Source organism: Ambystoma mexicanum, chromosome 5p (genome assembly GCF_040938575.1).
Source record: "Ambystoma mexicanum isolate Mex_15411 chromosome 5p, UKY_AmexF1_1, whole genome shotgun sequence".
Classification (NCBI taxonomy): Eukaryota; Metazoa; Chordata; class Amphibia; order Caudata; family Ambystomatidae; genus Ambystoma; species Ambystoma mexicanum.
Genome location: NC_090930.1, coordinates 1,321,518,089 through 1,321,545,369, shown reverse-complemented (window position 1 = coordinate 1,321,545,369; position 27,281 = coordinate 1,321,518,089). Strand labels below are relative to the sequence as shown.

General features: G+C 51.1%; 1 protein-coding gene across 2 annotated transcripts in view; it reads left to right on the top strand.

The window, feature by feature from the left end:
- The window catches only part of TENT4A (terminal nucleotidyltransferase 4A), a 612,157-nt gene that overhangs the window by 129,303 nt on the left and 455,573 nt on the right, over positions 1–27,281 (top strand). The gene's annotated exons all lie outside the window — the stretch shown is intronic.

The window sequence follows — 27,281 nt, the reverse complement described above, 5'->3', positions numbered from 1 at the left end:
CGTCAGCGGGCCGCTTATCCCTCCAGGCAAGCGACACCGGAGGAATGGGCTTCCTTCGGGAAGCAGATGCTAGCGATGTTTGAATCACAGGGCACCGATCCGTCTGCACCTCCGAGTGTGGTCGGTCGGCACCGGTCGAGAGACACCGCTCGTACGCCTTCGGGCTCGGGTGGTCGGCACGGCTCGCGGGAGAGGTCCCTCTCGGACAAGGGTAGCCGTTCTCGCCGTGCCCGTTCCAGGTCCCGGTCCTCGACGCGCTAGAGACCGCGTGATCCTGCGCCGTCTTCGAAGAAGACGTTGACGCCTCTGGCACCGAAGTCGTTGACTATTTCTCTCGAGGCTCTGCCTCCGAGGGGGTTGTCGTCGGCGCCTAGGTCGTCAAGATACACGCTCGGAGCTGCAGCCGACGTCAACGCCTTTTCTGTCGGCGCCGACTCGTTCCGCGCCCTTGACGCCTTTCGAGGAGGTGGTGTCGGAGGGGCTCCGTGGCACGGGGTTAGCCCCTAGAAAGGCTCTGGCCAAGGTTGGGCACTGCTTTGGTCCCCAGAGGTCTTCCTCTCCCTGCTGGAGTACATTTCAGAGGGTGATGAAGGCTCTGACGGCTTGGTTACGGTTCCAGATGAGCTTATCTCGGGCCATAGCCAGTTTGATGACCTGAGGCAGTCGCTGCATGATGCCAGTGGACTGGACACCTCTCCGGAGGTGGAGCTTTGTAGGCCGGAGCCTTGCACTCATGCCGATTCGTCATTATCGGCACCTTATGTCTCGGGTCAGAGTACTTGGGTTGGTCAGCTCCTCCAGGGGAGTTCGTTCAGGAGGATCTCAGACATCCTTGATCTTGGGCCCCCCCTGTTTTGCGGTTTCATATGGCTCTGCAGAGAAGGGTTGCGGCGGCTTGGACTGCTCCGGAGAGTCTCCCGGCAGTGGGCAAGTTTTTGTCGCGAAAATACTGTCCAGCCAGTAGCGACCCCTGCTACTTGTCCAGGCACCCCACTCCAGAGAGTTTGGTGGTGCAGGCGGCTACAGCCCCGGCAAAGCAGGCGTTGTATCGTACCATCCCTCCGGATAGGGACGACAAATGTTTTGACGGCTGGGCGAAGAACGTGTTTTCTTCAGGGGGGGGTATGGCGCTTCAGGCGGCCAACTCCATGTGCCTTGTCTCGTTTCACACACTGTGGAACTGTGTTGCATTAGCGGCTGAACATATTCTTGAAGGGGACGAACGGGATGGTTTCCTTGCTATGGTCCAGGATGGCAAGGATGCCATGTGAGGCTGATCAGTCGGGTTTGGACTTGGCAGATTGTGTCAGCCGGTCCATGGCGGCGAGCACCGTAATGTGCAGGTTTGCGTGGTTGCGGAAGTCTGGATTCGCTCCTGATGTGCAGTCCTGGCTGCTCAACATGCCCTTTGTCGGTGAACACCTATTTGGCAGCAAGGCTGACGAGAGCCTTGAGAGGTTGCAGACCTTCACAGCTGCAGCGAAGTCGTTTGGCACTGCAGTTCGCAACCTCCGCCTTTTCGTCCTAGGGGACAGCAATGGAGGGAGGTTCCTTTTTGCTATTACTCGTCATTTAGTAAAGTGAGAGGAGCTAGCAGTCAGAGGCTATCGTAAGCGTGCCAGAGGTGGAAACCAAGGTACTCGAGGTGCCAAGGCTGCTCGGGCAGTTGCCTCTTTGAACTCGGGCAACGCCGCTGCCACTGTCATGAGGCAAGGTTCCATGGTTCGCCGGTTGGGGGAAGACTGGCGCAGCATCTTGTAGAGTGGCAAGCCATTACTTCGGATGTGTGGGTTCTGGAGATCACAACCCACGGCTACTGTCTTCCTTTTCGGCCTCACGACAATCCACCAGGGAACCTCTTTGAAGAGTCCGGATCCGCTCCTTGCGCAGGAAATTCAAGCCCTGCTGGAGAAAGGCGTCATAGAGCTGGTGCCTATAGCAGAGAGGAACAAGGGATGGTATTCCCCTTATTTTTGATTTCGAAGAAAGATGGGGGGGGGGAGGGGATTGAGACCCATCATGGACTTGCGCGGTTTGAACAAACTCCTCAGGAAGGACAAGTTCAAGATGGTGACTTTTTCTCAAGTCCTCCAGGCCCTTCAACTTCAGGACTGGTTGGCGTCTCTCGACCTCAAGGATGCTTACTTCCATGTGCCGATTCATCCCAGGCACAAGAAGTACCTGAGGTTCGCGGTTGGCGACTCGCACTTTCAGTTTCGGGTCCTGCCGTTCGGATTGACCTCCGCCCGAGGGTTTTCACCAAGCTCATGGTGGTGGTGGCAGCGTATCTCAGGAAAGGGGATTCACGTCTACCCCTACCTGGACGATCGGTTGATCAGGGGGAGCTCTCCCGAGCAAGTCCTGGATCATCTGTCCGTCACCTGCCACTCCCTTCACAGGCTGGGCTTCTCCCTCAATTGAAAAGTCCCATTTGACACCAAAGCAGCGGCTCCAGTACTTTGGAGCAGTGCTCGACACATCACTGGGGCAGTGTTTTCCTCCCCAGGTGAGGGCTCTTCACATTCAGCAGATGGTGAACAAGTTTCGATTTGCCCAGGATCTCCCAGCGTCTGATTTCTTGAGACTGCTTGGCCTCATGGCATCCTGCATTCGTCTGGTGCTGGAGGCTTGTCTGCGGATGAGATCTTTGCAGTGGGCGCTCCAGCTCCAGTGGTCTCAGTCCTCCGGCAAGCTGTCGGACCCTGTTCAGGTGCCGCCCTTGGTCGCCCAGGACCTTCTGTGGTGGGCCGTCGAAGGCAATCTGATGAAGGGGGCCCCATTTTGGCTGCCCTGGCCGGAGGTGACAATCGTGACGGACGCATCCCTCACGGGATGGGGAGCTCATGCCAACGAGTTGACAGTCGGCGATCGTTGGTCTCTGGATTCCAGACTACATATCAATCTGTTGGAGCTGAGGGCCGTCAGGCTAGCCCTGAAGGCTTTTCTGCCGACTGTGCGTGGAAAGAATGTCCCGATTCTAACGGACAACACGGTGGCCATGCACTACCTCAAAAAAAGGGGGGGGGGGCAGGGTCACTTCAGCTGTGCAGGGAGGCGATGCAGCTCGAGTTCTGGGCCATCCAGCAGGAAGTTTCGAGCTCGGCTGTTCATCTGGCCGGAGATGACAACGAGACGGCGGAAGCTCTGAGCAGGCAGAGCACGATCTCTCACGAGTGGGAGCTGGCTCAGGAGATTCTTCTGGAGATCTTCGCCCTTTGGGGGAACCCTCATGTGGATCTCTCCGCCTCCAGTGTTAACCGGAAGTGCGAAAGGTTTAGCTCACAGGAATTTCCTCCAAAAGGAGCCTTAGGAGACGCGTTCGTGGTGGAGTGGTCATTCCCACTGCTGTACGCGTTTCCTCCAGTCCCCGTCATCCCGCAAGTACTGCAGAGGTTCGGTCCCTGGATGATCCTCACTGCTCCGGCGTGGGACCGGAGGACGTGGTACCTGGACCTTCTCGACTTGTCCATCTGCCCTCCATGTCGTCTTCCCTACTGAGATGATCTGCTCTCACCGGAGGGGGGAGGCTGGGGGGAGGGTCAGGTTCTCCATCCAGAGGTCAGATCCCTCAACCTTCATGTTTGGCTTCTGAAAGGTTGAGGTATAAGGATTGGGACCTCCCTGAAGACGTGATGGAGGTGTTTCTCTCGGCCAGACGGCCGGCAACAAAGTCTCTGTGCCGTTGGAGAAAGTTCTGCGACTGGTGCAGAGTTAAGAATGTGGATCCTTTTGAATGTGACATTCCCATGGTTCTGTCTTTTTTTGCTTTCCTTGGCCCACAGGGGCTGGCAAGTGGGGATCATTAAATGTTACCTGGCGGCGCTGTCCATATTGAAGCGCTCGTCTGAAGTGTTCCTATTTTAAGATTCCTTTAATTTCGCAGTTTTTGAAAGGGCTCACTAATGTGTTCCCTCCGTCACCTTTTCTGGTGCCCGGTTGGGATTTGAACCTTGTTCTTAAGTTTCTTATGGGTGCTCCATTTGAGCCTTTGCTTTCTTGCCCTTTGCGGCTGTTAACTGTTTTTGGTTGCGGTTACGTCCGCTCGCAGAGTGAGTTACAGGCACTTTCAGTTAAGCCACCCTTCACTGTGTTTCATAAGGAGAGGGTTGTCCTTAGAGTTCGTCCTTTTCTTCCGAAGGTGGTTTCAGAATTTCATTTGAGCCAGAAGGTGGTTCTTCCGGCGTTCTATCCTCCTCCACATCCTGGTAAGGAAGAGGAGAGGCTCCATAGGCTTGATCCTAGGGGAGCGTTGAGCTTTTATATTTCGCGCATTTCACGGGTTAGAGGACGATCAACTTTTCATTGGTTACGCTGGAAAGCGTTTGGGACAAGCTGTGACGAAACAGACTTTGTCTCGTTGGATTATTTTAGCCATCTCAGAGTGTTACCGCTTGGCGGGGTAAGGATCCTCCGGCTGGCTTGCGGGCCCTTTCTACCAGGGGAGTGGCTGCGTCTACTGCCCTGCAGAGGGGATTTCCTATCCGTCACATCTGTGATGCAGCCACCTGGGCTTCAGTACATACATTTGTACGTCACTACTCTCTCGATTCCATCAGAGGGCAGGATCTGGCCTTTGGCAAGGCAGTCCTCTATTCCGCAATTTGATTGGGCATGCCAAATTTGTGTTCTAAATTCTTTCCCACCTCCTTGCTTGATACTGCTTTGGGAGTCTGTCATAGATATGGAATACGTCGGAGGACCCAATCCCCTCGAAGAACAAATTACGTTCTTACCTGTTTACCTTCTTTCGATGGGATGGTCTGACGACTTATTCCATATCGCTGCCTTCCCCGGTGCATAATTTCTTTTGGGATTGCAGCCTTGCGTTCAGCAAGGCCTTGTGTGTCTGACTGGCTGTAAACTGGTGGCACACATTCTGGGGAAAAAACTATAACTGAGGCTATGGGCGTCGTGCGTCCTTCTTATCACATCGGGTGACGTCGGAGGATGACCTCTGGGACGGCGCATCGACGCAGGACGGAGACGCCAAAGATTTTCCGAAGCAGCACAGCTGTTGACATTACCTGTCATAGATATGGAATACGTCGTCGGACCATCCCATCGAAAGAACATTACCAGGTAAGAAAGTAACTTGTTCTTCTCTCTCGTCTGTCTGTCTCATCACTACTGTTCCTTCTCACAACCCATTTCCAGCTCCTGGTACTGCTTGCTAGTCTATGCACAACATGTGATTCTAAGCAGATTAACAAGGATTAGAAGACATGCGTTACTCACCGTAATAGCCTTTCTGATGGTTTCCGCTTACATTCACATGCGCCCACCCTTCCTCCCTGCTCGAGTGGAAGGAACAGACTTCGACTTCTTACTACTTTGTCTTTTATGTACTCCCTCATAAGCCTTGGGCTCCCGCATGGCAGAAGATGCAATCGGAGGGACCTTGGAGCGTGTGGGATTTTGGGTACATTACACGTCACGGTAGGGATAGTGTTCCAGACAAGCCTATGCCGACGTCCCCTTCGATCCTTGAAAGACGAGATGCAATAATCTGCGGTTATCACTTAATGTCGGACCATATGCACAGCATGTGAATTTAAGCCGATAAAATCAGAAATGCAGTTACCATGAGTAATGCATATCATTCTGCTCCTCCAGCAAGAACAGCCAGCAAGGTGTCTGTTCAGAGATGTGCCATGAGAGCATCCAGTAGCTTTGTTGGTTGGCCTGGCTAAACATTTGTTGACAAACTATTTTGTCAGCCAAGTGAGTTTGGGTGACCGGTTCAGGCAGTCAAAACCACACATTTTGTGGCTGCTTCCCTGTGTGCAAAGACTATTTCTGCTGTCACTGCAGTAATCTAATCACATTTTGCTTTAGTGCTGTAGGATGTTTTAATCGGGCAACCTCTATTCCGGGAAACTTTCCACCCCAAAACCAGGGATGTAGTTATTTTTTTCAATCTTGGACCACCTATGTAGAAACATGGATTACTTGCAGCTTACCCTCCCCTTTGTGATGAGAAACACACAGGGTTGCACAGAAGCTTTTTACAAAATAAAAATAATTGAATCAATTCAAAGATAAGCAAGTTGTTTATTCATAGAAGACCAATGATAAGAACACACTAATCTCCATTTTGCAATGCTACAGTTACAAAAGTCTACACTTTTGTGCATACTTCACCAGACGTATCGATGTATGGCATGCCAGAATTTCACCAGCATTTTAACACTCAAACTAATGGACCTTGATTTAGGTAAATGGCTTATGGAAAGGGTAGGTTCACCACGTATGCAGGCTAAATTCCTTTCAGTGATTTCTATTAATCGTGTAAAAGCACACCTTTTTCAATTGCATTGTGAAACTTTAATCCACAAGAGAATGGGTAGCAAATAACCCCTCACTTTTGTCTGGAGTAACTTGGCTTTAACATTCTACTCGCTGGCGTATATCCATGGAGTGATTTCACTTTTTGTCTAGGTCTTTAGTGAGATGGCCTATGCTCGCTCTTCTGTGCTTCATTGCACAGAAAAGGTATAACAGATGTCTGCATACAGACCATTCATTCGAATGGATTGTCATCCCGCGTATACTCCCTACGTCCCGTCCAGCCCATACTGTATGGGCATCCCTTGCTAGGGATGGAACATTTTTCACCAGAAACAATAGTCATCCCCTTTTTAAATTTTTGAAGCTCGCAGCTCTGGTAGCATGCTCTCGCCTGACTACACCCACCAGCGCCACTCGCCAGTCCTCTTTTCTGTGTCGACGAGAGTAGACTGCTTTCACGATTGCTCCTGGGTTTGGCCTTGTAATTCCACGTGCTCTTCCCCAGATACTGTTTTTTGTCTTCTACTCTTTAATCAGGTATTCGGTCATCTGGCGTCATGCTCCTCCTCAGCGCATGTCGGCAGCTTTCGCCTTCAGCAGGTGTCCAGCCTGTGAGTGGCTCGTCCCCACCTCCGACCCCCACGCTCTGTGCCTCCACTGCCTTTGCTCAGACCACGGCTGGGAAGGCTGTACCGTATGCAACACGCTTACACCGTGAGCTCTGAAGAACAGGTTAGCTTGGTGGAGGGAGTTCTTCGAGAAGTTGCCTTCAGAGGACGTCGTACGCAAGTCGAGAACTGAAGTAGGGCCGCTTTTTCCATTCGACCCCCGCAAGGTCGACTCCTTTCCTAGGAAACTTCTAAGTGGAAGGGACTTTCTGTCCCCACCAGGTGGGACGATAGTTCTGCTATGGGGAATGCGCACCCTGGCGACATGGACGCACACGCTAGTTTTAGAAGCAAGCACACAACCCAGTACCGCTTTGACTGCGGTGTAAGGTGCCAATGGGTACGCGGAGTACCTCGGCGGCACCTGCCAATCCCCACGTCAGCAGTCCTCACCACAACCACGTAAGCGGCATGCGTCCAGACACTGCAGCTAAGGGCTGACACATTAATCACAAGGCCGTCGACACCCCTCCTCAGAGCGTGCTGACGCATAAAGTTCAGGCCCAGTCAAAATCTATGGCGAGGTCGCTTGAACAGCCTGGAACCCCTCCTGGAAGATCGAACATCCGCGAAGACTTGAAAAGAGCGTTTCGGCGGCCATTAAACCGAAGGACAAGTAGGACACCCAAACGCTGGTAAAAAAAGGGTGAACATTCTGTGTCCCCAGCCCTTATCCAGTACTCTCAGAAAAATCTGTGTTCTAGGCAGGTAGATCCCCCCCCCCCCCCCCCCCCCCCCCCCAACCCCCAAGAGGTGCCGTTTTCCCCCATCTTGGCCTGTGTGCCTCCTTTATGGACCAGGGGAAAATTTGAATACTGTATGAATAGGCTTGCAAAATGTGTGGACTTCTCTGAAAGGTTCATGCCCAAATGGCCTAGTGATTACCTTTACCCCTCAGTGGCAAAATTCCAGAGAACCTCTGGCCCTCTTCATGAGGTCTTTGACCTGACCGATCCAGAGGAAGTTCCTCTTGACCCCTATTTGCGAGAAGATGATCCCTTTGACCAGTCCCCAGATTGGGGGGGGGGGGGGAGCCACCGATGGACATCCCACCACGACTGTCACCTACTCAGACCCCAGATCCTGACACCATATGCATACTTCCTCCATCTTCTATAGATGAGATGGTATTTAAGGCCATTCTGAAAAGGCAGCCGAACATTTCTCAATGGCCCAGGCTAACCTTTTGAAAACACCTAGTTGAACTCCGGGTTCAAGCTGGAGAGACACAGGCTTCTCTGCAACAAACCGGTGGCAGATTCTGACCTGTTTGGCAAGGCTGTTGATGAGGCACTAGAAACTGCCAAGAAAGAACACAAGACTTTAAAATCTTTGAAAAAAATCACTCAAAGACCCTTTCAACAGAGGGGGAAGTTTACGCTCCTTTCGCGGACAGTCCTATTCTCATTCCCTGCATAGCCAATACAGTACGGGTAACGCATGGTCCTCAGGACAAGGTTCTGTTGCCACCATCAGTATCGCCCTAGAGGACACCGCCATGGGAAAGGAAGGGGTTGCAATGCCACCCCTATAGGCTCCCCCTCCGCCAGTCAGAAGTTACTTTGATCCGGATCCCTCCTGTGCATACTAGGTCGGGGACATATAACCTTTTTTACATGTATGGGAGATTACCACAGACCGGTGGGTGCTCAAGGCAGTCACCCACCTCGCTTCAGACCACTGAAGTCCAGGCGTCTAACACCAGAACACCCTAGTATCCTGCTACAAGAAGTAGAGGTCAAGATCCTGCAGGAGAAGGGCGCAATCGAAGTAGTCCCCGTTCTACTGGTAAACAAGGGTATTTATTCAGTGTACTTGCAGACCAATCTCAACATGCGCACTGTGCTAGACTTGCGCCAAGCCAACAAATTGTTTTGCATGGTAACGCTGCAAGAGATTATCCCTCTAACACAAGGGATTACATGGCAACATTGGACATGAAAGATGCATACTTTCATATTTCAATGTTGCCAGCACACAGGAAATAACTAAGATTCATGATGGAAGACGAACACTATCAATTCAAGGTCCTCACCTTCGGCATTGCCTCAGTCCCAAGAGTATTTACAAAGGTACTGGCAGTTGCAGCAGCTGATCTGCGCAGGCAATCCATCCCAGTATGTACTTAATCTTGACTGGCTCATAACTGGAGATTCCTACAGAACATACCTGTCAAACACCCGAAAGACAATAGACCTACTCTTCATTCTGGGATTTCCATAAACTAGAAGAAATCCAGCTTGGACCCCAGCCAAGTCGAGCAATTTCTGGGGCCTTAATTCAGACAAGACAGCCTAATCTTCCCCTCCGAGGGTTCAAAACATGTGGTTTCAGATCCTGCTGTATGTAGCCAGTCGAGGGGTGACAGTACGCAAGGCCATGCGACTGTTGGTAATGATGGCGTCCTGCATATACTTGGTCCCTCACGCACGTTCACGCCCCATGCAAGAGTGGCTCAACAGTCAGTGGTGGTAGGCCAGCGGACAATGGGACGGTCTAGTTGTTGTCTCAGCAGCATTGTCTCTGCAGTGGTGGTTGAGGGGAAAACCTCTTGAAGGGGATTACTTTCTCCACCCAGTGGTAGAAGCCACTCTCGCGACACTCCTCGTGCAGGGGAGGGGCTCATCTCCAGCAGACGGCGCACAGCATTTGGTCCACACCGGTAGCATCCAACCTTCATCCATGTCCATAAACTCTTAACTTAGCGGCTTGGCTCCTGAGGTCCGTTTGGGCATCTCCAACCTCCTCAGATGCATGGATATACTTGGGAAAGAAAGCCTAACACCAGACATTGCTACGCCAATAAATGGAAACGCTTCATGTGATGCAATTCCAAGGGCATCAATCCCATTGACTGCTCTCCTACTCGTATTGTACTATACCTGACCCACCTACTAGACTCTGGTCTAGTTTTTAATGCTCTGAAGGTCCACTTAGCTGCACTTTCAGCCTATACCACGTCCCAACAGAAGGTGTCGTGGTGGAAGATCCCAGTAATTAAAGCTTTCATGTAAAAGGTTAAAAGAATTAACCCCCCCCAATTTCTAATCCAGCTCCCAGATGGGACCTAAATGTGGTATTAACCAGACCTATGGGGTCTCCATTTGAACCTATGCACAAGGCAAGCCTCAAAGCACTCACTTACAAGACTGTCTTCCTAGTAGCAGTCACTTCAATAAGGAGTCGGTGAACTACAGGCCTTTTCAATTCTAGATCCCCTTTGTCACAATTCAGAGAAGGTGGTTCTGCGCCCATGGTTGGCACCCAAATTCATTTCCAAGTTCAATGTGAACCAGTCAATAGAACTACCCACATTCTTCCAGAACCCAGCTAACGTGGCGGAAAGAAGCCTGCACACTGGATGTGCGCAGGGCAGTCATGTACTATCTGGAAAGAACTAAAACACTAAGAAAAACGAACATTTCTTTTCATTGGTAGAAAGGGGACCCTGTCTCTTAATCGGCCATCTTGAGGTAGATTGTCAGTTGCATCACTCTGCTACACTCTTGCCAAGAGATCTGCCCTTCAAGCCTAGAGCGCACACTACTGTGCACTGGGGCTTCCGTAACATTCATTACAAATGTTGCTCGAGTCCATTTGCAAAGCGGCAACTTGGAGTTCTGTACACACCTTCACAGAACACTGTTGCCTAGAAGCTATCTCTAGGTCTGATTCTCAGGTCTGAGAAGCAGTACTAAGACATCTTTTCACTACTGTTCCTTTTCCCATCCCACCACCAACTCTGGGTGCTGCTGGCTAGTCTATGCACAGCATGTGATTCTAAGCAGATTCACAAGCATCAGACATGTATTACTTACCGTAATAGCATTTCTGATGATTGTATTTGCTTAGATTCACATGCGCCCACCCTTCCTACCCACTCGGATGGAAGGAACATAGACATCTTACTATTGAACTCTTTCTGTACTCACGATAGTCAAAAGGCTCCCTCATGACAGAAAAAATAGAATCGGAGGGACCCCGCCGTGTGAGGGATTTTGGGTACACTACACGTCACGGATAGTGTTACAGGCACGCCCATGTCGACATCCTCTTTTGATCCTCGAAAGTGGTGCAATACTCCAGTTACCACTAGACGTTGAACTATATGCACAGCATGTGAATCGAAGCAGATATCTTTATCAGAAATGCTATTACGTTAAGTAATGCATGTCTTATAGCACCCCTTGTCTAGGGGCATGCAGAAAATCTAAAAAAAATCAGGAAAACTGAAGGAGCGCTAGAAAAAATATAGCGCAAACACAAGTCTGGGGACAAATGTATACTAGGACCAAGATTCAATAGTGCTCTGCACCTGTACACCAAAACCCAATAGTTCTTAAAGTGGCTGTTGGAACCCTGCGCTCGCCTAATTTCATGGAAGACCAGGCCATAGTAGTTAAAAGTGGGGAACCATCCTCGCCTCAGTCACCCAAAGGACACTGATCAATCTATAGTGTTCAAAGGTACAGCCCTGTGTCCAGTCTAATCTTCCAGTCCAGATACTGGAGCACCAAATTGATTCAGAATTTGAACAGGAGCACTCAACCCAGTCATCTGCGGGAGACCAATATTCGCCACGGGAAGCACCTGGGGTTGCCAAAGCCGATTTTGCCGACCCCCCTCTGCCCCTCCACAGCCAACAGCACCTTTACTCCACCCACAGCCCCTGTTCTCTCTACTCTGCAGTCCCTAATTCAACAACCGGATACTAGGCTGCCTAGCACCCGATGAGGCGCCAGGGCCTTCGGGGAACCTTGCAGGTCTGACAGACCAGTTAAAAGAAACCAGGTGAATGAATCTAGGGGACTACACCGACTAGGCATATAACCTCAGTGCAAAGAGAACCCCCTGTTGAGCCTATGAGGCACACACGACTAAATAGCACCAGCAGCCCATTAGAACATAAGGGGCGTCCCCAAGGCCACAACATTCCCCATACAGTCAAGAAGAGGGATAACTCCAATCCTCTACTACCGACGAAGGAGGTGGTAACTGGGTCTTAACAACTCTCAATCACTGCAGCCAGATAAATTGAAAGACACGGACCTGGTCTAAAACCAAGACTCTGAAGAACCGTTGCATCAGTCGCCACCTGACAACAAAACAGCATTTCACAATACAGTCCAAAAGGCTTGAGGAATTTTTGCTTAATACCATATGAGCAGAAAAAGGATTGTTTCCTTTTTGATTTAATGCGCAGGAAGGCAGTAATGTGAACTACCATTCTAGGTCATGTTTGGGAAGAAGGGCTGTTAGAGAAAACCCTTATCTGAACCAGCATTAACCACAATTAAGGCTGTTTGGAGAACTATTTTAGGCACTTGCATCCCAGTCAACACCAACTCTGTGGTAGTAGCAGCATGCAGAAAATCAAATGCACAAAGTCAAACATGAGCAGTACCGCCTGACCATGACAGCAGGAAACACTTATTTGGCCAAGTTCTGGTCACACGAGCCACAACAGTAAAAGCAGTTCATTTCCCTGGCAATCTTGAGATACGACTGCAAGATGTGGAGGCAGATGGCACGGTTATTAGAGTACTTGCCATAGGATAAAAAAAATTGTTCCATGGACATCCTACGAGAACGGGAAGACTCCTCCAATCATGCAATCAACATCGCAGTCGACCTCGCAGAAACAGGTTTTAAACAAATCAGTAATGGAATGGTGCTACTGAGAGCGGCATGGTTAAAAGGCACAGAATTCAGAGCAGATGTTCAATCTAGACATGCCTTTTGAGGGAGACCAACTCTTTGGTCCCAAAACGGACAACATGAAAGTGATAAATGGACACAGATACGGATAGATTGCTCACCACACTAATAGTTAGACACACTTTCCCTTATTCCGAGGGGCCCAAGTTCGTTTGACAGCAACAAATGGAGGCGGACAGGAATACCAGAGGGACAACTCGTATTCAGATGTACTACCAGGGATATTGCCGGGCGTACCATACAAACAAATGGATTACAAGCAAGATCCAAGGAGGGGACAAACATCCCCCTCTGTGGGCAGGCATCAGAAAATAGCCTTGCTTCCATCAACAAACACCCACGGCTTAACTGCAGCAGTGGGGTGGGGAGCGGCAATTTGCAGTACCATCTACAGCAGTGGCAACAGTTAACCAGACAAGTTGGTGTTGGACATCCTACAAAGAGGACAAATCATAGAATTCCAAGGAACCCCCCCCCGCTCCCCCAAAGCCCTTATTTAAACACCAGCCACACTTAAACATCTTAACGAGCCAAACAGAGAAACTGCTGGTAAAAAAAATGCATTGGAAAAAGTCCCAAAGCATCATAGGGGCAAGGGCACCTACTCCAGATTCTTTGTGGTCAAAAAACATTGTGAATACCAATTCTGGACCTAAGAAGTCTGAACAAATATGTAAAGAAGCAAAAGATCAAAATGGTCACCTTGACAGATGTCTTAAAGTCAATAAGGTAGGATGACTTCCTAGCATCTCTGGATCTCGGATGCATCATTTCACATCCCCATTTGTAAATACCAGAGCGTTCTAAGATTAGTCGTAGGCACAAATCGCCATCAAGTCCTCCCGTTTGGTCTTGAACATTCACAAAATGCCTAGCCGCATTGTTCAGGAACAAAGAATACCATGTGTAATCGTACCTTGATGAGTGGTTAGTACGAGCAGTCATACCAGGTGGCGGAAATAGGAATCCGGCAGCTGTCGGATACCCTCTTATGCCTTCAGCTTTGGAATCATTTCAAGCAAATCCCGCTTGAAGCCATTCCTCGGGGCACAGTTCAACACTGAGGGCCCAGTACATCCCTCGGTAGAGGGGGCAGCCCATCTAAACATGGAATTCTACCTGGGTGCCAGGAATTGATCAGAACTGGTTGCAGTTACAAATGAGACTGCTACAATAATTCCTAGTGGATCGGTGGTCCCTGCTAATTGGGACATGGCATGACAATTGACGGTAACAAAGTTGGTCGGACAGCTTGCAGTGGTGGCTCTCGCCATCTCACATCACCAAAGGAGTCCCATTCAGGAACCTGCCCTTTCAAGAAACCCTGATCTGATGATTCACTAACAGAATTGGGCGTGCACGCAAACCAGCTATCGGTAAGGGGCTGTTGATCCTTGACCGAGACACAACTCCACCAATGTATTGGAGCTGAAGGCCGTAACACGCACCCTTCACTCATTCCAACAGTGCTCAAAGACCAAGTTATACGAGTGTTCACGGACAACACGACAACAATGTATTTGTGAAAATAGTGGGGGGCACGAGGTCGAGGGCGATCTCCAGAGTAGCCCAACAGCTGTAGCAGTGCCAATTGAAAACATGCAACTACACGCATTTCACCTTCCAGGGAAGGAAAACAAAACTGCAGATCAACTGCGCAGAGCCAGCTACTAGTCAAATGAATGGTGACTGATGGACAGTAACCCCTACACATCTTTAAGTTGAACATTGACCATCGATTTTGCCATATGGAAAAATGCCTGCTGTTAGAGTAGATAGTGCCCCATCGATCGCTAGGCGACGCGTTTGCAATGTCATGGGAAGGAATCTTCGCCTATGCGGTCCCTTTAACGCCAGTCATACTCAAGGTCCTGCAAATTGTGATGTACAAGTGTACTCTGGTTCTGAAAGCTTTCATCTGTCCCAGGTCTGTCCAATCCCTTTGGGTCCAGACCCGACCTGTTGACCATGTGCGACACCACAACCCTGGGGTGCTCAATTCAAAGGCCTGGCTCCTGACTTCAACTGGTTCAGACAAGTCCCACCAACACAGAAATGCAGAAACCTCATCAAGGCTGCCAGGGCAGAGTCAACAAATGCGTCACAAGTGCAATCTGTGTAGCACTTGGTGTTAACAATTCAATCAGTTAGGCGTGGAACCGCACCGAATCCTACCATACCTATTAAAATTGGAACAAGATGGTTTGTTTCACTCGTCCATTAATGTACAGGGTATCAAATACATGCAATATCTGTTAAACCTCGATCTATGGTTTGAAAAGAACACATCATCTTAAAAACCAACCATGTTTGTTCCCAAGGTGTTCAACTTCCACCTGCAGACTGAGAAAACCCTACCGTTTTCTTCACACATCTGTCCACACAAGCTGAACAAGCTCTACATTTGCTAGACCTTAGAATAAGGGTCCAAAAATTCTATATAAACAGAAACCAATAGTTTTCAACGAACCGCTAATCTATTTGTGACTTTCGGGCCATTTCAAAGCAAGGTATTGCCAGATAAGTTGCCACTGCAATTTGGATGGCACACACCCTGGCCAATTGATGATTCAAGGACCCGTTTATGCTCATTCCACTAGGGCAGTGGGGTCTTCGGCAGCGCTATGAGTAACCCGCCCAAACGACCTATGCTGTCTGCAACTTGGGTAGTTGCCGCACAATTTCATCAAGCAGTACTGCATGCAGTGACTAGGAGAGGCAGAACGGTCGAAAGAGCCATCCAACAAGGCTTATTCGAATGGATTGCGTCCTCCCACGTATTCCTCAACTTCTCCAGCATGGGGTCTGGCATGGATTCACATGCTCATGAATATTCCCCGTCGTCAGGCTGGGAATCCTCGGTAAAGAAAAAACCAGTATCAGTTTCGTTTCTGATCTGTCTTTCGTAGTAATAACCAATCACTGGTCTCTGCGTCATACTGACCACAGCCAATGACTGCCCTCTACCTAAGCACCGCCTCTGGCAGCCATCTTCAGATTTTTACCGCACGTTCATGTGTTGGGATCCTCGTGCTATTGCTCTCGAGCGTTAGTGCTATTTTTTCGCGCTTTTTACAAAAACTTCGATTCTTTCGGTCAAAAGAGCCTCAAGCTCCACCGATCCTACATCCGATCAACGGGGACCCGTGTCGGATTCATCTGTGCCCCTCAAGGGTGAAGATTTCGTCGAGCTACACTTCGGAGGACTCCAGAAGCTTCTCAGGCCCTGTCTCGGAGATGGCCCAGGAGAAGGGAAGCTCGACGCCCGGAAAGCTGTTCAGGGTCTGCCCTGGATGCCAGCTGCAGAACGTCTTCAAGGAGGACGAACACTCTTTCTGCCTTTACTGCCTTCATGAGGACAAGACGCACGTGGAGAAGGACTGTGCGTTTTGCGGCAACATGTCGGAACGGACCATGAAGGACCGCCATCAACGTCTCGCCAACTGGCTGGAGGGTAAGAGCCCGTCTGGCGAGAAGAAGAAGAAATCCGAGCGGTCTTCTAAGACCTTTGAGGGCGCCCCGGCGACGGGGGCCCAACATAAGGCCAAGCACCGCGAGTCCGCTGGCACCGGGAGCGCCGAACGGTCGGGCTCTGCGGGCGCCAGGCAGGGCGCACCCTCCCCGGCACCATCAACCACGAGCCAACGCTCTGGGTCGGGTAAGAGGAAGGCCGAGCACCCGGCGAAGCTCCTGGAGAGGCCCCGGTCGAGCTCTAAGGCAGAGGAGGAGCGTGGCAGTGCCCCCTCCCTCAAGGATAAGGCGGTGAGCGCACCTAAGGTGGTGAAGGCCTTGATCCATCCGACCAAGCCCTCTATCGAAACGGTCGCGGCGGCCCTGGCTCAGCCTGTGGTGGCTGCACCAGTGGTGGCGACCTCAGTGCCCAGAATCTCCCTGCCTCCTCGGAGGGAGTCTTCCTTTGTGCCCATCGATAGGACCCCCGTGAAACCCTCCGTGGGGAAGAAGGGGGGGCAGGGCGTCGTCGTAGAGTCGGCCTCAACCTCAGAAGAGGAACTGATCGAGGTCTTAAGCCACGGCCTAGGCGTGGAAGAAGGCCAGCCCGTCGGAATGGACCCCGACGCAGGTGACGACGACGACATCGTCGAGGATACCGACGGGGCCCCTACTCGCCCGTTGGATTCCCCTCTGCCAGCGCCGCAAGACAACTCGGCGGCCATTTTGTTGGCCATACAGTCCTTATGCTCCGAGATAAGGACGAGGCTACCGTTACCGACGGAGGAACCTCTCCCGTCGGGGGATCCAGAACCGGGACCTTCTGGTGTTCCCCCTACCAAGAAAAGAAGGATCCATCCACCACCTCCTTTTCAACCGTCGCGCCCCTTCCAGCCCTCCTCCCCGTCCACCCGAGGGGATGATACGGGGACTGACACGGCAGCGACGGGTACGGACGACGAGGCATACGACGAGGATTTTCCGTCGTCGCCTCCCACCAGGGCCTCTCCGCCCGACGAGATCGGATCTTTCCACTCCATGATCTCCAGGGCTTCCGAGCTTTTCCAACTCTGCCCTGAGGAGAAGAAAAAGGAAGGCTTCCTTTATCAGCGGCGCGAGGCCAAGAGGAAGACGGTCCTCGCAGTGCCTCTGTTGGATGACATTTGGGATGAGGGCCTTTCCCTCCTCAAGAACCCTTCCACGACGCCAGCTAGAAGAGACCGGTACGAGGAAAAAGTACCGGGTCCCGGACACGGCCCCCCTATGCCTCCGGGCGCAGCCTACCCCGGACTCCGTCGTCTCCGCGGCAGCCAGGAAGAAAGCGGGGGGGGGGTGCGGCCTCCACATCGACTTCCCCGCCGGACGGCGAGGGAAAGAAATTGGATACTATGGGGCGTAGAGTCATCTCGTCGGCAGCGACGACGATTAAAGCGGCCAACACCTTGGCTATCGTGGCCCGCTACGACAGGGAGCTCTGGTACAAGATGGCTCCTCTGCTGGATTTTCTGCCGGACGACAAGAGGGCGGAGGCCCTTGAGATCCTGCAGGAAGGTGAGGTGGCCTCGGACCACGCCATCACCGTGGCGACGGACATCGCCGACACTGGATTCCGCCAGCTGGGCAACGGTGTTTGCCTTCGACGTCGTGGATGGCTCAAAGCTACGGACTTCCGGCAGGACGTCCAGACCAGAGTCCTGGACATGCCCTTCGACGGGAACAACCTGTTTGGGAAGATAGTGGACGATTCCCTTCAGGCCATCAAGGCGGATACTGAGACGGCCCGGGCCCTTGGAGTCCTGCAACGACGGACGCCCTTTCGGAGCGGCGGAGGCAAGGGCGCCTCCAAAGGTTCCGGCGGCGGTTTCGCTTCCTACCGTCAAGCGGCCCGCTCGTCGTCGCAAGAGGCCTACAGAGGACGAGGCAAGTCTAGCGGACCCCGCCGTCGTCGCCAAGGAGGTCAAGGCGGCAAGGCCGCGTCCAAGCAGGATTGAACCGGCCTTGGGGTCGGGCCCCCACCGAAGCACCCCGGTGGGAGGCCGGCTGGCGGACTTCGTCAGCGTGTGGGAGTCCATCTCCACCGACCGTTGGGTGCTGGACGCCCTGGCCCGGGGCCACGCGCTCGAGTTTCAAAGAAGGTGCCCGCGCGTCCCCCCCGTGGCCAGGAAAGAACTTCACGTCCCTCAACTTCTCCTGGAGGTAAAGGCGATGCTCAGAAAGGGCGCCATCGAACTCGTCCCAAAGAGGCTTCGGGGCTCCGGAGTCTACTCGAGATACTTCCTCGTGAAGAAGAAGACGGGAGGATGGCGCCCCATCCTGGACCTGCGACGTCTGAACAAGTTCATCAAGGCGCAGAAGTTCCGGATGGTCACCCTCCAGCACGTCCTGGGTCAGCTGGAGGAAGGAGACTTCCTATCGTCATTGGATTTGGAGGATGCCTACTTCCACATTCCCATCCTAAAGGGGCACCGCAAATTCCTCAGATTCGTGGTCCAAGGGCGTCATTACCAGTTCAAAGCCCTTCCCTTCGGACTACGGTCGGCACCCAGGGTATTCACCAAGTGCCTTGCACCGGTGGCGGCGCAGCTGCGCCGCGAGGGGATCCACGTCTACCCCTACCTGGACGACTGGCTCATCCGCGCCAAGACGAGGGAGCTCGCCGTGGTCCACACGGCAAGGACCGTCCAACTCCTCACGGACCTGGGATTCTCCGTGAACTACGCCAAATCCCACCTGGTGCCCGCGCAAGTCGCACTGTTTCTGGGAGCGAGGCTCGACACAGTGTCCCTTCTGGCCTCCCCGTCGGAGGAGAGGACCAGGACCATCTTGGGCAAGGTGCAACGGATGTTGGTGGCCGACGCGGCCAAAGTGAGGTCCATCAAGTCCCTCCTCGGGATGATGTCTTCCTGCATCTACCTCATTCCCATGTGCAGGCTCCGGATGCGCCCGTTGCAAGAATTCCTGGATGCGCGCTGGATCCAGACGACGGGCAGCTTCGAAGGATCAAGCTCGACGAGAGTTTCCGACGAGCGATACGGTGGTGGGGCACCCGCGCGCATCTGACGGCGGGCATGGACTTCCAGACCCCAGCCCACCAGGAGACTGTGACCACGGATGCCTCCCTGGAAGGGTGGGGAGCGCACACCGAAAATCTGCACGCAAGGGGACTCTGGCTCCCGACGGAGAAGTCCCTACATATCAACGTCCTGGAGCTCCGTGCAGTGTTTTGGGCCCTCAGGTCCTTCCTTCCGTCCCTCAAGGGCAAGGTGGTGAGGATCTTCACCGACAACACCACCACCATGTTTTACATCAGGAAACAGGGCGGAACCAGGTCCCCCAGCGCTGTCCAAGGAGGCGCAGGACCTGTGGCATTGGGCCGTCGCCCAAGGGATTTTTCTGGTGCCGTTTCATCTGGCAGGGATAAAAAACACCATCGCCGACTCACTCAGCAGGGAGCTGCGCTCGTGCCACGAGTGGGAACTACGGCAGGATCTGGTGGATCGCCTCTTCCGACGGTGGGGCACACCCCAGATCGACCTGTTCGCGACGGCGACGAACGCCAAGTGCCGGAGGTTCGCCAGCAGGTTTCCCCAGACGAGGAGCATGGGCGATGCTTTCTCGTTCCCCTGGGAGGGCCTGTTCCTCTACGCGTTCCCTCCCTTGCCTCTGCTAATCCGGCTCGTCAACCAGCTCAAGAGGTCACGGTGCAGGATGATCCTCGTCGCACCTGCGTGGCCGAGGCAGATATGGTTCCCGGACCTTCTGGACTTGTCGGCGTCCCCGCCGATCAAGCTGCCGGCGGATGCGGATCTACTCTCCAGGGAAGGAGGCGCCATCCTCCACCACGACCCGAAGTCGCTGAACTTGCAGGCCTGGCTCCTGCAGCACTAGAGTTTGGAGGATACGACATACCGGCCGATTGCAGAGAGGTTCTTGCAAAGGCCAGGGCGTCCTCGACTCTTAAATGCTATGGACACAAATGGAAGAGGTTCTCTGTCTGGTGCCACGCACAGAAGATTAACCCTCTACGGATTACGGCTCCCCAAGTACTGCCGTACCTGCTGACGCTGGCCAAAGCTGGTCTGGCACATGCGTCCATCAAGATTCATCTTGCTGCGATCTCCCGATACACCAGAACCACGGGCCGGACGTCCTTGTGGTCTCATCGTCTGGTGAAAGAGTTCATGAAGGGACTGTTCAGATCGTTCCCGCCGGTGAAGGCTCCGGCTCCGGCCCCGGCGTGGGAGCTCAACGTGGTGCTGACCAAGCTCATGGGACCTCCGTTCGAGCCTCTGCACTCGGCCCCGTTGAAGTTTCTATCGTGGAAAACAGCTTTTCTTGTGGCCATCACCTCCGCACGACGAGTGGGAGAGATCCAGGCCCTTTCCTGCAAGGCCCCGTACTTGACTTTCCACGACACGAGGGTAGTGCTCAGGACGCACCCCTCCTTCATGCCCAAGGTACCGTCGGACTTCCATCTCAACGAACCCTTGGTGTTACCTGTGTTCTTCCCGTCGCCTTCGTCGCCGGCTGAGAGGACTTTGCACTCGCTGGATGTAGCTAGAGCGCTGAAGTTCTACGTGGACCGCACGAAGGGTTTTCGGAAGACGTCACAACTCTTTGTGAACTTTGGACCTGTCAATCAGGGGAAGGCTCTCTCGAAGGCTTCCATCTCCAGATGGCTCTCCGGCTGTATCATGTGCTGTCACCGGTTGGCAAACCGACCGCTGCCTGGCCGTCCGAGAGCCCATTCCACCAGAGCGATCGCAGCTACCACGGCGTTCCTATCTGGTGTGCCCCTGCTGGACATATGCAGGGCTGCTACGTGGAGGTCGACGCACACCTTCACGAAATTCTATTGCGTCGACCGGGATTCCAGGGAGGAGTCCAGGGTCGGCCAAGCAGTGCTGCGCAACCTGTTCGCCTGAGGTGAGCCTGGTGAGGAGGTAAGATGCTTAATGTTGAGTTGATGTGATGCTTAATGTTGAGCCTTTGCCACCTCCCGTGGTTGTGCATGTGTGTACTGCTATGTATTCTTTATTCATGAGCATGTGAATCCATGCCAGACCCCATGCTGGAGAAGGAACAAGTTACTTACCTGTAACTGTTGTTCTCCAGCATGGGTCTGGCATGGATTCACATGCGAACCCTCCCGCCTACCCCTCTGCGGCTCTTCACTTGGTCATACTGCCACTTCACGTGCTTCCAAATCTGAAGATGGCTGCCAGAGGCGGTGCTTAGGTAGAGGGCAGTCATTGGCTGTGGTCAGTATGACGCAGAGACCAGTGATTGGTTATTACTACGAAAGACAGATCAGAAACGAAACTGATACTGGTTTTTTCTTTACCGAGGATTCCCAGCCTGACGACGGGGAATATTCATGAGCATGTGAATCCATGCCAGACCCATGCTGGAGAACAACAGTTACAGGTAAGTAACTTGTTCCTTGTGATAAGTCATTATCTCCAGCTTTGCTGCTTCCGAAAAAACATTCATCGGCAGAGGGCGCTGTGCTCGAGGATGTGGCGTCTATTGTCCCTCGACGGACTCCGTACTCTGTCGATGTCACCGATGGTATAAATAGCTCGAGCTGCGCCCGTTGCTTCAGTTCTGTTTTTCTGATCGCTTCGCTATCAAAAGGCGCGCTTGAGATTTTCCGTGAAGAAAATGTCGTCGTCTTCGACACCCAAGACTGGGTTCAAGAAGTGCGTAGATTGTGGATCGAAAATGTCGATCACGGATCCCCACCGAGTTTGTCTCTGGTGTCTCGGTTCAAGTCACCGAACCAACGACTGTGGTTCCTGCCAATCCATGACCGAGCAGGCCCTCCGTGAGAGGAGAGGTAAACTGTTGGTGGGGAGGGAAGCCTCTAAGAAGGCTACGTCCAAAAAACATAGCGCATTCCAAGAGATCTCGATCTAGGAGTAGATCGAGGAACTCTTATTCCTCGTCCAAAAAAATGAAGAGGCATAGATCTGAGTCGACTGAAGAAATTCGATGTCTGACAAAATCTTGATTCCCCCAGATAATGGGAGGAATTTCGTAAAAAGATGGAGGTATTCGAGAATGCGGCCCGACCCCCTCGAATGACCCTCGGAAGAGCCATACCCCTAAAGTCGCTCCATTGGACAAAGGGAAGTCTAAAACTATGTAGTGTCGGATACTCGAAACTTGAGTTGACAAGTCGTCGGACTCTTCGAGTCGAGCACCTCTCCAGTGCCACATAAACATGTCGTCGAAGGCGTTGACTTCATCAACGCCATCAGCGTCAATCGTTTCGGCATCTAAGCCAAAATCATCCTCGACGCCTGTATCGAAGCCATCTTCGAAGTCATCGAAGATTCCTTCGACAACTTCGAAGGATTTTTTTCCATTCCTTCGACGCATATTGTAGAGGAAGAAAGCATTTACTCCATTGCCCAGGTCAGACTTTTTAAGTCCATGTCCTGAATTTATGAGGAATCTGGCACGAAGGAAGATGAAGTCACTCCTTTCGGAGTTTCATATGGCACAAAACAAGTTCCTGAGGAACTCCTTCATCAAGAGTCTAAAATAAGAGACCTGAGTGATACTCTACATTCTGCCAGTGGAATCGACACCTCCCCAGAATTAGTTTGCCAGACCTGATCCTGCAGAACATGCAGACTCAGGGTACAGGAGTCTTATGACCAGAGTGATTGAGTATATGGGTTGGGGTAATACTTCACCCGTTTTCGAACAGGACGACATGACAGATAGAATTGTCAGAGGTCCTCAAAGATCCAGTTCTCCCTTTCCACAGGGCTCTTCAGAGGATGGTGGAGAAAAACTGGGAAAATCCTGAGAGCATTGCTGCTTCAAATAGTAATTTCCCCAAGAAATACAGACCAGCTGGTACGGATCCTGAATATTTAAACAGGCATCCGACTCCAGAGTGTAGTTATTCAGGCAGCAGCCACATCAAAACAAACTGCAAATCCCTCTATCCCTCCGGATAGAGAGGATAAAAAAGTTGATGCTTGGGCCCGTGAAGTTTTCACTTCAGGCAGCATGGCCCTTAAAACGACAAATGTCACCTGTACCCTGGCCAGGTTTACCCTATACCCTGTGGCACTGTATTTCGGCGGTGGCTGATCATATTCCGGAAGGCGAGGAAAAGGAAGGCTTCCTGAATATAGTCAAAGACGGGAAGGAGGCAATGGGGGAATGTCTCCAGACTGGATACTGCTGATAGTATCAGCGGATCCATGGCTGCAAGCATTGTGCTACGCAGATTTGCGTGGTTGAGGATCCTGGGTTTGCACCAGACGTGCAAGCCAGACTCCTCAACATGCCCTTTGATGGCTCGAGGCTGTTTGGAAGTAAGGCTGATGAAAGCCTAGAAAAACTTCAGACCTCGAAAGCGGCGGCTAAATCGATTAGTGTCTCAGTGCGCCAGCCTCAAAAACCTTATTTTGGCTCATCTTCCTGGAGGGGTCGTTCTTTTCGTTACTACTCATTTGGTAGAGTAAGAGGACAGGCTTCTCAAAGAGGCAAAAGAAATTTCCCTCGTGGTGCATGAGGAAGAGGTGCAAAATCAGCCCCAGGAGCGGCATCTCTACCCTCAGCGACTCCTGCAGCTGCCTCCAAATCCCTCTGAGACCTTGTTGCACAAAACACCAGTGGGAGGCAGGATATCTCAGCATCTGGAGGAATGGCGGGGCATTACCTCAGATGCTTGGGCACTGGAAACAGTAGCTCAAGGTTACTCTCCCCTTCCAAAAAAGGCCTCAATCATACACCGGGAGCCAATTCTGTAAAAATTCTAGACCTGCTCCTGTTGCAGGAAATTTTAACCCTGCTAGAGAAAGGGGCCATAGAACAGGTACCTGTAGCGGAGAGAACAGGGGTTGGTACTCCCCATATTTTCTCATCCCCAAAAAGGACGGTGGATTGAGACCCATCTTGGACTTAAGAAACCTGAACAAGTTCCTCAGGAAGGACAAGTTCAAGATGGTGACCCTTTCTCAGATCCTTCATTCATGTACTATCTGAACAAGAGAGGTGCTGTAGGGGTCACTACCACTGTGCATAGAGGCAATGCAGCTCTGGTTCTGGGCAATACGAGAAGGAATCTCTCTATCGGCAGTTCACCTAGCAGGAGAGCAGAAAACGGCAGATGCTCTCTGCAGGCAGAGCAGTCTCTCACAAGTGGGAGCTAGCTCAGGAAGTCCTTCAAGAGATCTTTGCCCTTTGGGGAAATCCAAGTGGATCTGTTTGCCACCGTAATCAATCGGAAATGCGAACAGTACTGCTCAAGGGAAGTTCCTCAAAGAGGAGCTCTGGGAGACACATTCGTGGTGGAGTGGAATTTTCCACTACTGTACAAGTTTCCCCCAGGCCCCATGATTCCTAAAGTAATCAGGAGGTTGAGAAAGTTCAGGAAAACCATGATTCTAATTGCCCCGGATTGGGCCAGGAGAACGTGGTACCCGGACCTTCTAGACATGTCCATCTGCCCTCCAATACATCTTCAACAAAGAGAGTATCTTCTCTCCCAGAAGGAAGGTCGGGTTCTCCATCCAGAGGTCAAGACACTCAACCTTCACCCATGCTTTCTGAGAAGTTGAGATACAAGGATTGGGATCTTCCGGATGACGTAATGGAAGTCTTGCTTTCGGCCGGAAGGCCAGCAACAATCTTTGTACCAATGTCGCTGTAACAGGTTTAGTAACTGGTGCACATATAAGGATGTGGACCCTTTTCAATGTGGCACTCCAGTAGTGCTCTCTTCTATTACATCTAGCCAATCTGGGGCTCCAGATGGGAACAATAAAAGGATACCTTGCTGTGCTGTCAGTTTTAAAGCGCACCTCAGAAGAGGTTTCATATTTCAAAATACCATTAATCATTAAATTCTTAAAAGGGCTTACTAAGGTATACCCTCCGGTACCTTTTCATGTCCCCACTTGGGATTTAAATTTAGTACTAACATTTTTGACTTGCATACCTTTTGAGCCTCTGCACTCCTGTCCATTGAGGCTTCTAACATTAAAAACTGTCCTCCTTGTGGCCCCATCATCAGCCCGCAGGGTTAGTAAACTTCAGGCTCTCATGCAAACCACCATATATTATTTTTTTTTTATAAGGATAAGGTAGTCCTTAAAGTTAAAACTTCCTTTTTACCAAAGGTAGTTTCGGACTTCCATTTGTCACAAAAGAATTACCAACATTTTATCCTCCTCATTTGGGCAAGGAAGAGGAGAGAATGCATAGACTAGATCCCAAGAGGGCTCTTAGTTTTTACATCTCAAGGATGTCTAAATTACGACAAGATGACCAACTATTTGTGGGTTATACTGGGCTTATCAGTAACAAAACAGACCATATCCCGCTGGATCATTTTGGCCATAATTGAATGTTACAGATTGGCGGGAAAAGACCCACCAGATGGGCTTCGAGCCCATTCTGCAAGTGGAATGGCTACTTCTGCGGCTCTAAAGAGGGGAGTGCCGGCTGAAGATATTTGTTCAGCTGCAACTTGGAAACCAATGCATACTTTCATCAAGCATTACTGCTTGGATACTGCCTCCTGCAATGAGGGGCTATTTGCCAGGGCAGTTCTACGTTCTGTCCATAAACTGTAATTGGCACTCCCACCTCCAAATTGATTGCTGCTATGGGAGATCACAAGATGAGGAATACGTGGGAGGACACAATCCATTCGAAGAACAAGTTACTTACCAACTGTAATGTTCTTACGACTGGATGTTCTTCCCACGTATTCCTCATCGACCCTCCCATCCTACCTCATAGTACAGTTTACGTTTTCTTACACTTTCCTCTCACGAAGAAGGTATCAGTCATGGGGTACGCCTGGGTGTTCCTCCTATATTTTCATCGAAAAAACAGAACTGAAGCAACGGGCGCACTCGAGCTATTTATACCATCAGTGACGTCGACAGAGTATGGATTTCGTCGAGGGACAATCGACGCCACCACCTCGAGCACAGGGTCCTCTGCCGAGACTTTTTTAGCGAAGCTGGAGATAACTACTTATCTTAGTTGAGGAATATGTGGGAGGAACATCCAGTCGAAAGAAAGTTACAGTTGGTAAGTAACTTGTTCTTCAATAAGGTATGCCTTCTCCCTTTACACCCATTACAAAATGTTAGCTGCTGTGTTATCTATTCAAAGCATGTCAATACATAAAAGATTCAATGCTGGAGGAGTGTGTTGCTTACCTGTAACTCATGTTCTCCAGCATTGGTATCACTCATGGATTTGCATGCGCCCAGCTACAACCCATAAGGGAGCAGAGCTATATTGCGTCAACGCTCCTCTCTGGGGTTAGAATCTGAAAATGGCCTTTTGGGTGGGGCTTGTCACTTGACATCCCATTGGTTAAGGCAGAATGCATTCAAAAGGACATGGATGGGCTACTAAATGGAGCTTAAAAGCTTAATTAGAAGCTATAATAAAATATTACAGAGTATTCCCAGCCTGTCGGTGAATATTCAAATGGTGTGGATCCATGAAAGATGCCAATTCTAGAGAACAGGAGTTGGAGGTAAGCAACATACTCCTTCTGGGTCACCATGGTAATGCTAGCTTCCTGATAGTTGGGGCTTACTCTGAGCATCCCAAAGCTTTCTAATGATGGCAAATTAGTAACACATCATTTTTATTTTGGTTTTTGTCATCTGGCCATCAAGAATATTTTCAGAACTGTAAATCTGGTGGTGAGTCATGGCAGTTCACATACTGGGGCATCTTTACACAAGTAATGTAATGCCTTTTTGATGACTTTAGTATCAGTTTAAATATGCTGGAGCCCAATCAATTTTTCCATAGTTAATTGCTTTAGAAATCAAGCAGGCCTAAATATATACCTTATCTTTGCATTGTTCATGATGTACTCCTTATCAACTGAATGGATCACCTTGTTTTAATGTGTTGCTTGCTTTAATATGTTAAATGTTATTTAAACTTCAGTTTGTGCTTGTGTAGCTGACAGTTTATTGATTTATGCAGCTTCCTGCTAGGAGTCAAAGTGGCTGCTTGATAAGCTGATCATTGTGGTCAAATTGATAAGATTTAGCAATTTGTCTAGTCCTTTCCACCACCACCACAACTTGCACCTTTTTAATAAGGTGCAAAACCTTCACTCGCCATTAGACATCGGCTAGTGATATTTTACTC